We start from the raw sequence: 12,469 nt of genomic DNA on the forward strand, positions 1-12,469 counted from the left end.
ATTGTATGTGCAGTTCACCTGCAGATTTATGTGCGATCCCATCAATTTCTTATGGACTGTGCGTTTTCTAAACGTGCATCTAAGATGCAGCATGCAAGACTGTGATTTGCTTTCATGAAAACACGCTTTCATGGAAGCACACTTACATTTGTGGGTAGTGAACCCACTATTAGGGATAACAAAATAGTGAGTCAATGAGGAGGTTGGGGTGGTAAGAATATGTGCTAATGAACAGCAAGGTGATGGGGTGCAGAGAAAATTTGAATATTCTTGGCTGTGTGGGGACAGGACAGAAGAGCGAAAAGAAAACTGGGATGGAAAGGGTGCAAGATCAGTGTGTGGAATGCTGAGTGGAGACCAGAGGCTGCAGGACAAGTGTTGTAGAGACTTATAGACAGAATAGATAAGAGAAGGACAAAAAATCAACAGGGCAGAGAAGCAAGGAGGATCGGTGCTGACTTACTGTGTGATCATGCTGCAGGAAAGGTAGAGAGAGCGGTGGAGGAGCGGAGTGGAGATGGAACGAACAAGTGAGTGTAAGTGAGGTGTCTTGGGAAGGAAAGCAAGGGGAGTGCGGGAGTATGGGAGGGGAGATTGATAAGTAGCTGCAGTACACAGATAAGGGAGATTTAGGAAGAACAGAGGATTTATGGAATCAGTAGATATGCAGTGAATATAAGGCACCATCACTCCTGTCAGTGAGGCAGGAGCAGCAACCGAAGCTCCCAGTGCGCCCCCCCACCCTCACCACAGATTAAGACACCGCCCAGGGCAAAAGTCCCTCCCGCCCACCCCTTGTACCGGCCCTGAGTGCAAGGGGGAACTCTTCAGACCCAGATGTAAAAGGGAATTCTGATGTAAAGGGCAATGCTGCAGACCCTGATGTAAGTGGCAGAGATGTATAGTAACTAAGTAGAACTACTTCACTACTGTACTTAAGTACCGAAAGGCGGTATCTGTACTTTCCTAGAGTAGAATTTTTTTCTCCTACTTCCACTTTTACTTCACTAAATTTTTTCAATGATTTCAATACTTCTACTCCGATATTTTTTTTTTGTGCTGCATAGTTACTCGTTACTATTATAAAAATTACCACTGCCAGAACAGTAGATGGCAGGTTTCATGAAGCTCAAAACATGTGTATTATCAGCGCATACGAAAATAAATGCTACTGTATGTATAAATAAAAGCTGCATTTGAAATAATAAAAAACAATATGATGTTCAAACTTTTGACTTCTTTCTTTAATAACTACATAACACAGTACTTGTACTTTTACTTTCAGTACTTGAGTAGCAAAATGTTTTAAAAAAAACTACTTGCAATACTTAAGTACAAAAAATGTTGAATACTTTAGTACTTCTACTCAAGTCACTTTTTGATCGAGCACTTCCACTTCTACTCAAGTCACTTTTTGATCGAGCACTTGTACTTTTACTCAAGTATGGGTTTCGAGTACTTTATACAACTCTGGTAAGTGGGGAGGGTAGTGGCCTCTAATATAAGGTGGTCTCTGGTCACCAGAGCCCACGCTTACATCAGAGTTCCCCCTTAAATCATGATCTGCAGCATTCCGCTTTATGTCAGAGTTACCTTGCACTGTAAGGGGGAATCCTGCAGTCTCTGATAAATGGGAGAACTCTTTGCTGGCTGGGTTATATTAAGCGGAGTTCCAGCCTCGGAAACTTTTTTTCAATAAAAATACCCCTGGGACAGTCAGGGCTAGTGCATTTCATAATGGATAGCCTCGGAACTGTCCCGGGTTGGACTTACCTTTTAGAAGAAATACTTACCTTGAAAATGTCTTGTCCATAGCTGCCATCTCAGGTGTGGGCAGCTGAAGCCGGACCGTCCTCTTCTGTGTCCTCTTCTGTGCCCTCTTCGGTCCCAGAATGCCCTGCACTGGCCCCGCTTGTCACTTCCAGGGCAGGCGCGGCATCCCTGTACAGCTTCTGGGCATGCCAAGAAGCTGTTTAGCAGGGAATGACGCGCCTGCACCGGAACTTACGAGCGGGGCCGGTGCAGGCGCATTGATTCCTGGGAGCGATGACGTTTAGCTCCCAGGAATCAATGCAAGCAGGAAGAGACGGCCGCAGAGGGAGGAAGTGGAAGAAAGGTAAGTATATTTTCTTCAATAACAAGGTAAGTGAACAAAAAAAAAATTCGGGACTATCCATTTCTTTTTCAGGTGACCTAGAGCAAGAGTGTTTTTTAAGGCCGGAACTCCGCTTTAAACACATTGCTAATAGCACTATCTACATGTTTATAGTTGAAGTAGTGATATTTGCACAGTTTAGCACTGAAAATTGCCATTTTAGCAGTGTCAGTAAAAAATGTGGCTGTCAGTAAACTTCAGGATTTTTGCCAGTAAAAAATTGGTGCAGTTTGTAAATTTTGGCGTCCTGTCAGTAAATTGCACTCCAAAGGATAGCAATAAACTCATATCTAGCAAATGCAGTGACAGGATGATAGAACAACTGTGTAAAATTTATGAAGCAGGTTTTTATAGTTTAAGACCTTAGTTCACTTTTACATTTTCCATTGTAAAGATAAGCTCATTTTACAAGAATGTGTATGCTAAGTAATGTAGAGGTGTAGTCTAGGACGCAAGGTTTACTCCTGTCCAGGCCACAGGCTTTACAGAATGTCCTCGTTGTGAAATACTCCAACGCCATGCAAAACGTATCTTTTTATATTTTTTTTCTTAGAAAAACCGAACTCCAGACCAACAGCCTAAATACACATATGAAAAACATACATGAGAGCTTTTTTTCCTGCGAAACTTATGTTTGTCCATCCAGTTCTGGGATTTACACAGCTCTATACCACTCAACTGTCCTGTGTACAGTAGACCTGTCCTTATATTTCAACTGACTCCTACAGTCCCCTTAGTCTACAACATGTCCTGCGATAGGTGGCCACCAATCTGTGATATCCAGCTTAAAAGTTAAAGTGTTATAAAACCCAGGACCCTGCATTTATTATATCTGGTCTCCCACAGTACACAGAATATGGAAATGCAATTATTTTAGTAAATATAAACTGCCAAATACCTTTTCCCATCAGCAGTATATCGCAGGCTTGTAATTTGTACTGTGATCAGCTTCTAGTAAAGCTTGTAGGAGGAGTTTTCATTCTCCACTGACCCTCTGTCTGGACAGTGCTGGTTGGCCCTGTGCTGATCACATGCACCCTCCCAAGAAAAAAGATAAACTCTCTAGCAATACACACCAAACTGAGCATGTGCAGCTTTTCCCTGAGCTCTGTATTATCAGGAAATAATTAGGGGACAGTGGAAGAAGAGGAGGATCAGAGAGACAAGATCACACAGCCTTTATATACAATGCAGAGGATTAACCCCTTAGGTTCCACAGTGAGTTTAGCATGCTTTACTGCATATACAGACTGATTTTACTGTAGTGGGTTTAGTAACACTTTAATGGGTTGCTCCCAAGCCAAGCTGTCAGCAATAGAAGTGCATAGGCAGCTGCCAAGCCAAGCTAGCCACTAAAGAATTTAATGAGAGGATAGGCTGGTGTAAGGTAAACAGGATTTCTACCACCAAAAGGCCAGTGCAGAGTTGTGTTCATGCTCATGCACATTGCACACGTGCTAATATTTTATAAGTGAAAGACCAATGTCACTTCTGCAGTACTAGTTCATCGCGCACATATTTATGCGCAAATTCATACGTGCACACGTGCACATACCAATTAGCACTTGGCACCCAGTGGCCTATTTAAACTGCTCTATTACTGTCAGCAGTTGCTTCATTCCAGTGTTCCCAAGACCTGATCCGTTGTTTCTGCTTACTTGTGTATGACCCGATTTTTCTTTGTACTTTGCCTCTGCTCGTGCTCTAGCTCTGTTACCCACTCTCTGACCTTGGCTTGTTTCCTGGATCTGATCTGCCTGCTGACTTTGTACCACATTGCCTGGCTGTTAACGACTTTGGCCTATCTCCTGGACTTGCTTGCCTGCTGATTCGGTACCTCACTGCCCGGTTGCCGCTGACTGCTGCTCTTCTCCTGTTTCTGCTTCTGTCCCATGCTCTGGTGCCAAGCTGCTACTGCATCCAGTTCCAAGGACCGTGACAACCAGCCCTACCCACCTACAGTGTGGACATCACCAGCTAGCTGCTACGGCACTCGTGCCTTTACATCTTCTGTCCCCAACTTCAGGAGTGTTAGGTGGGAGGTGCAAGAGCGGCCTCCACAACAGTCTTCACCAGGTATGTGGTAGCTGGTTTAACTACCAGTCATTCACTTCTCTGCATAGACAAAGCATTGGTTCACTATAACATAGGTTTCATAACAACAATGGACACGTGGGTCATGGATGCAAGTTACCTCTGGGACATCATTGGGTCACAGGTTTTGCATTGCCAAACAACTATATGGTAAAGCAGAACTTGCTTGAAACAGATGAGAAGGTCAAGTGAAGGTCAACTGCACCCATAACTAAATTTTAAAAGATCTTAGAAGCATCTCATACTGCTCTCAAACTAATGTCATTGACACCAAAGTACAAAGCCCGTTGACTTAGACCCTAATTGAAGACTCCGTTCAATCCTGGAAATGGCAGGGAACCTATCACACCCTCTCTTCTCGATGTTGGATTCCACACTGTTTAATCACTTGCGGTTCTACTGAATGTTACATTATAAAGCTACAGCTTGTGTCAGCACAATAACACATTCCTGAATCTCTAATGGCTTAGATTTCATATGTTGTTGGGTATCTTTTATTTACTGTAAGTGGGGTCACAGGTGAAAATCAACGCTTGCTCCACACAGGTTAGAAGACTCTACTCAGTCCCGGAAATGTCAGGGAACCATTCACACCCTCTCCTCTAGATGTTGGATTCTACACTGTTTAAGCTGTTGCAGTTCCACAGAATGTTGCACTATTAAACTTCAGCTCATGTCAGCACAGTTTACATTCCTAGGCTACAACAACCAATACTCAACTCATAGTACACATAGTCATTCCATTACTGCTTACCTGAGCAACCAACAAGCAAGCAATACGAACAAAGGAGCAGGGATCCTGAACATCAAAGGAATCCTTCCCAATTTACGTATGTAGTACCCCCTAGGTAGGTTGCTAGGGTGATAGGTACATTTAGTTCTTTTTGGCTTCTCTGTAATCAGATGAGCAGCTATTGATTTTTCTAGGCTGTTCTAGATTTCACAGGCTGCAGGTTTGATTGCTTCTCCTGGTATTCTGAGGCTTCCAAACCATAGAGGGCTAGGAGACTGAAATGAGCAGTTTGAATATTTATTGTGCTGCAGCCAATCCCTAGGAGGGTGTGCCCAGTAGAAGGCTCAGGGTAACATAAATAGTCTGAAAACGATTTCAGGGACTTAGGAGCTAAATTAATGAGTAGGACTTCCAAGATATAATTCTGAGAAATACTACTAGTACCTCGAGCCACATCAGAGAGGCAACAGGAGATTAGGAAAATTAAAAAGTGGCCGAGGAGCTGGTATAGAAAGAAGGGGTTTGGGTTCCTGGAGAACTGGACTGACTTCTCAGTCAGTTACCGGCTCTTTAGCAGGGACAGACTGCACCTAAATGGGGAGGGTGCATCTCTGCTGGGAGAGAAGTTGAGCAAAAAGTTAGAATGGCTTTTAAACTAGGTGTTGGGGGGGAGGATCCAGACGTAGAGTTAGCCAGCATGGAGCAAGGTTCAGCAGGTAAAATTGGGGGCATTAGCAGTAGGGTGACTAAAATACCAAAACCCAAGGTAAGTAAGTTGGCAAATACCAAGATTAAGTATACCAATGCTAGAAGTCTAGCTAATAAAATGGGAGAACTGTATATCAAGAATGATGTACAAGTGAACATGAGGGATGACATCGCTAATGGAGCAAGGGAGGAGGTGGAATCCTTATGGGTTGAGTTCCAAAGGGAGGAAAATAATGGGAAAGCATATGCTGGTGGGTATATGCTTCAGGCCTCCTAAACTGAGAGAGAAGGGGGAGGTGGACCTCCTATCACAGCTTGGAATGGCAGCAAGGCTGGGAAATGTCATTATAATAGGGGTTTTAATTATCCAGATATTGACTGGGCAGAAAAAAACACTCATTCATCTAAGGCTTGCCTTTTCCTAAATTTCTTGCAGGATAATTTCATGGGTCAGTTGGTAATTGCACCAACAAGAGATAACACATTACTTGACCTACTGATTACTAATAATACAGACCTGATCGTGGATGTGGAAATACAAGGTAACTTAGAAAACAGCGACCACAGGTCAAATCACAGAAATAAGAAGCACAAGGGTAATACATGTACACTGAATTTCAAAAGAGCCAACTTCCCTAAACTGTGCTCTTTGCTAGACGTTATTCAATGGGGTAAAATCCTAGGAACAAAGAACATGGAGGAAAAATGGGAGTGCTTTGAAAGCATACTAAATAAGGGTATCGGCCAGTGTATTTCAACAGGAAATAAGTTTAAAAGAGCTAAAGTTAATCCTGGGTGGCTAAACTCTAACCTAAAAATGCACATAAAAGCAAAGTAAAAGGCCTTTAAAATATACCAGGCTGAGGGGTCATTGTCAGCATTCCAACAATACAAAGAATGCAATAAGAAATGTAAGAGCCCAATCAGGGCAGCTAAAATAGTCTACAAAATGCACATAGCGGAGGAGAGTGAAAAAAAAAAAAAACCCAAGAAATGTTTTAAATATATAAACAATAAGAAAGTGAGGCCAGAACATTTTGGCCCCATAAAGGATGATGAAGGGAATATGGTTACAAAAGACAAAGAGAAGGCAAAGGTTTTAAATGCATTCTTCCTCTCAGTTTTCACAAAGGAAATGGGGGGGGGGCGATATAGTAACCAAGACTGTAATATGTTAATAAAACATCACAGAGTGCACTCTTATGGCTAACAGAAGACAGTATCAGAAATAGGGATGGGCTGGATGTTCAGTCAAACGTAAGTTTGACTCAAACATCGGGTGTTCACTGAACACACGAACAAACGGGGCACTCGGAGGGAAGTTTGCCCGCTGATGAGAGTTTCATAATGCACTCGCAGTGCATTGACTGCTGATGATGTCCAAAGTATGCACCTGACCTGTATGCTTTGGCCAATTACAGCACAATATACTGTGAGAGCCATAATTGGCCAAAGGCAGGGTGCTTTTAGCCAATCATGGCTCAGGGGCTAAGTCCATGCCCCACACTACATAAGGCTGTTTGCACGGCAGCCGTGTATAGTGTGTGTTAGTGGACATTAGGCAGGGCAGTTCGTGGATCGCATCAATATAATATAAATCGGAGCTAAAAGCACAATAATGAAAAACAAAAATCACATAAATCATAAAAATGTAATAGTATGTGCAAATACCTACTCCAAAAGTGGATAGGTGAAAGTGCATAAATAGTCAAAAATAATGAAGGTGTCATGTATAAATCAAATGTGCAATTTTCATAAATTGCACAGTAGTGCAGAGGTTCCAATGAGAAACCAAGAAATAAGTGCAAATTGTAAATTAATATAGTCCAATAGAAAGTCTTTAAAGGTGCAAAATAAATATGGTTCCTCCATGCGCAAGGAAGATCACACAAAATCACAGAGTGAAAAACAACACCCTGTGAGTGCAATGGCCGCTCACCTCATTGAGGATGGATAACACTTTAAAATCAATCCAACAGGAGCACAGATGGAATCCTCCTCATTGATAATATGCTTATGGTAGGGGTAATAGCCTCCATACAATCACTTCCTAAGTATTAGTAGATGATCCACAGCAGCTCATAAAAAAGCACAATAGGGGCTCCATAGTGAAGTAAGTTTTAAAATAGTAACTTTACTAATATATCACGTACATTAAAATTAATACTCATATGCAGAGAAGAGACCAGCGGGGTCTCTGAGCGGCATCTAGCTTTTAAATCAGGTACGTCACCGACTCCTTCCGGCGCGTTGCGTCACAAATAACGTGACTTTATCAAGGGTAAAGAAGCAGTGTGACGATCCTGGGACTTAAGTAGCAGGCAGTGTCCATGGGAACCACTCGTATAAGCAGCTGACTTAACCTTAACCCTTTATGGAAACAGATTGACGGGCTGATGATATGTACATAAATGGGGCAAGGAAAAAAGGAACAAAAGATGATAATTGCAGAATGGAACACTGCAAAGCACCCACATGATAATAAACACTTTCCATAATGCAATACAATAATGATAAAAAAAATGAAAAAATACAAAGCACCCACATGATAATAAATACTTTCCTTAATACAATATAATAATAAAAAGTAGTCCGTGACTAAAAAGTGGATATGAGTAAAAAATATAGAAGTTATATACAAGTTACTATATTATTATTAAATATATAAGTTTGTGGATTGTGTGTTCACGTCTCTCTGTCACCCCACTGATCCCATTTTTTTTCATTGAAATATTTTTTATTTAATTTTTTCATTTTTTGTTTTTTTTTTAGGTTCTGTTGCTGCATTATTAGTACTCCCCCATCTGTGTCGCAGGTGCTATTCCTTCTGCGTCACCAGTGGGTTTTTTTTCATTTACAGTAAACCCCCCTCCATCACTGGGGTTACGTTCCGGACCCACCTACGAAAAGTGAAAATCCGCGAAATAGAAAAACCCTATTAAAATACACTGTAGGCATGTTTTTTTAACTGCCACTGTACTTTTAAAAGCATTTTAAGGTCCTTAAACACACTTTTAAAACAATAGAAACTCATTTAAACACATAAAAGATACTGAGAGACAGAGCAAGAGTTATGGAAAACACAAAAATAATTAATTTTCAATGATTTAATTAGTAAAATAACATTACAGAAAAAACTGCAATATACCGGGACAGAAAAAAACTGAACCGCGATAGAGCGGGGGTTTACTGTATTTATGTTGTGTGGCAGCACTAATAATATTTAGGGCATAATTGCTGTTCCCCCTTCTGCTTCCCAGGTGCTATGCCTTCTGCGTCAGCAGTGTTGTTTTTTTTTTTGTGGCACAGCAGCACTTATAATATTTAAGCCATCATTTCTTTCCCCCTTCTGCTTTGCAGGTGCTATTCCTTCTGCATCAACAGTGGTTTTCTTTTTTTTGTGGCGCAGCAGCACTAATAATATTTAGGGCATAATTGCTGTCCCCCATCTATGTCGCAGGTGCTATTTCTTCTGCGTCAGCAATGGTTTTCTTTTTTTTTTGTTGGCACAGCAGCACTAATAATATTTAGGGTATAATTGCTGTCCCTCCTTCTGCATCACAAGTGCTATTCCTTCTGTGTCAGCAGTGTTTTTTTTTTTGTTACGCAGCAGCACTTTTAAAAAAAAAAAACAATATTAAAACGATTTATAGTGCACCAAGCACAAACGTATTGCACCCAAGCACCATATTTCCATTCCACACTCTATAATAAAAAGTTTCAAACATCCTTCCCAAAAAATAAAAAATATTATTAAAACAGGTTACAGTGTTCAGGCTTCACCAACACCCAGGGACCAAATTTTCTGCACCTATTTGATAGATGTATGTCATTTTTTTTCTTTTTTCAAATTTCTAACAGCAGGGCCCGTTCCTATGCCCAGCAAGAGTAACTGTGAGGGGTTACAGTGTTCAGATAACATTAGGGATGGGCGAACAGTTTGGGCCGAGCATAGGTTTGCCCTGAACATTGCCTCAGTTACTCATCTAACATCTGAACTTTTTCGGCACTTTGTGGGATGTTCGCCCGCTGAGCGCACAGTCACTAGGTTGTTAAGGCATGTCCGCTGAGAGATGAATTAAGAAAAAAAATTGTAAAAAATGTAAATTTAAAAAAACTTGGGGTGAAAACTGCTTGGGGGACCCTTTGGGTCTGGCATGGCTTTTAAGGGGAACCCCATGACAGAATTAGGAAAAAAAAACAGGGGGAGTCCCCCCAAAATCCATACCAGGCCCTTTGGGTCTGGCATAGATTTTAAGGGAAACTCCACATCAGAATAAAAAAAAATGGTGTGGGGTCCCCCCAAAAATCCATACCAGACACTTATCTGAATTTGCAGCCTGGCAGGCCAGGAAAGGGGGGGAGAAGCGAGCGCCCCCCCCCCCTCCTGAACCATACCAGGCAGCTTGCCCTCAACATGGGGAGGGTGCTTTGGGGTGCTTCTTCCTGACAACCCTGGGCTGTGGGTGGGGGGCTTATCTGAATCTGGAAGCCCCCTTTAATAAGGGGCCCCCAGATCCCGCCCCCCCCCCCCAATGTGAATGGGTAGTGGGTACATAGTACTCCTACCCATTCATCAAAAAAGTGACAATAAGTAAGAACCACAGGAAACAGTTTTTGACAAGTCCTTTATTAAAAAATCAAAAATAGTGTCCCTCAATGTAAATCTAGCCCCAAAGCTCCCACCCCTCCATGTTGAGGACGTGTGGCCTGGTATGGTTCTGGAGGGGGGGAGCACTAACTCGTCTCCCCCCCTTTCCTGACCTGCCAGGCTGCATGCTCGGATAAGGGTCTGGTATAGATCTTGGGGGGGACCCTACGCCATTTTTTCTTTTTATTTTGGTATGGGGTTCCCCTTAAAATCTATACCAGATCGAAGGGCCTGGTATCGACTGGGGGGACCCTATGCTGTTTTTAAAAAATGTTTTATCTATATTGCCGGGAGCCGACAATACATTACAGCCGCAAACAAGTTTAAATGACATTTTTTCCTTTAGAAATGTCCAGACAGATGATCAGGGTAGAATGAAAACTCCTCCTACAAGCTTTACTAGGAACTGATACTAATCCGAAGACTGCTATATACTGCTGATGAGAAAAGGTATTTATCTGTTTGTATTTACTAAAATAATTGAATTTCCATGTTCTGTGTACTGTGGGAGACCAGATATAGTGAATGCAGGGTCCTGGGTTTAGTAACACTTTAACCACGTGCCAAACGCCCCACTCAGATTTACTGCAGCAGGGCGGCTTAGCTGCGCATAATCACACAGCGGGAGCCAGACCGCGGGCCTCCCGCGATCTTCAGAGAAACTGACAGGAGAGCCGCCTGCCTATATTAAACAAGGCAGGCGGCTCTTCTGTCAGACAGGGACAATGAGATTGTGTGTTTCATCTAAGCTGAAACACCAATCTCTGTGTTCTCTCCCCCCCACAGTTAGTAAGCACAATTTAGGCTCACTCTTTACCCCTTGCTCACCCCCAGTATTAACCCCTTCCCTGCCAATGTCATTTATACAGTAACCGTGTATATTATTTAGCACTGATCACTGTATTGGTGTCACTGGTCCCCAAAAAGTGTCACGGGTTAGTGTCAGATTTGTCCTCTGCAATGTCGCAGTCCCGCTAAAAATTGCTGATTGCCACCATTACTAATAAAAACAACAAAAAAAATTAAAAGTCCAAAAATCTATCCCATAGTTTGTAAACGCTCTAACTTTTGCGCAAACCAATTAATATACGCTTTTTGGGATTTTTTTTTTTTTTTTACCAAAAATATGTAGCAGAATATAAATTGGCCTAAACTGATAAACAATTTTGATTTTTTAATTTTTTTTTATTGGTAATGTTATATAGCATAAAGTAAAAAGTATTGTTTTTTTTTTTCAAAATTGTCGCTCTTTTTTTGTTTATAGCGCAAAATCGAAAAACCGCAGAGGTGATCAAATACCACCAAAAGAAAGCTCTGTTTGTGGGGAAAAAAAGGACATCAATTTGGGTACAGCGTTGCACAAACGCACAATTGTCAGTTAAAGCAACGCAGTGCCGAATCCAAAAAAATGGCCTGGTCATTAGGAAGGTAAAAGCTTCCGGGGCTGAAGTGGTTAAAATATACAGTGATATTCTTTATTCTCCTTTTGAGTCAGTAGGTGGGGTTTCAGGCTCTGTTAATGTGTTCCTGGCTCTTGCTATACTGTAAAGAACTCAGTAACTCAAGCTGTAATTTACAGACACAGATGAATGACTCATCCCTTATCTGAAGGAATGCCCTGTCTCAGTTTCATTTATGCAAAGTGAACCTCGAGGCAAGTTCCATCTTCTGTGCTGTCCCTAGTTGCTCTGGGAATCCTTTGCCTTCTAATAAATGTTTATTTGTTAAACAAAGACTGTAGTAAATACTGCTTTAAAGTCCATAGCGACTTGGGGATCAAAGCCTAAGAATTTTAGTATGGGTGTCATTAATGCAATCTGGTAATTTGGAAAAGAAAGTACAAAAAAGGCCATCTAATGTTGCCTCTGCGTTCTGCCCTTTGCAATTTTTTTTCCTTTTCGCCTTTACAAAATCTTTTACCATGGTAAAACACAGGCGACATTAGCTGGCTTTTATTTTGCTTATTCGTTTTACTTTTCAATAAATCTCATAAAGTTGGCGTTTAAATTTTGTTTTATTTATTTTTTTGCAGATACCCTTTATAGGGGGACTTGTTTGTTGCGCTTTTGTGTTTTTCCACAGGTATTTATAATTTGCAGTTAGATGTTTCTATAGAGTTCATTAAGAA

The sequence above is a fragment of the Pelophylax lessonae genome (genome assembly GCF_965119305.1).
Source record: "Pelophylax lessonae genome assembly, chromosome: 1".
NCBI lineage: Eukaryota > Metazoa > Chordata > Amphibia > Anura > Ranidae > Pelophylax > Pelophylax lessonae.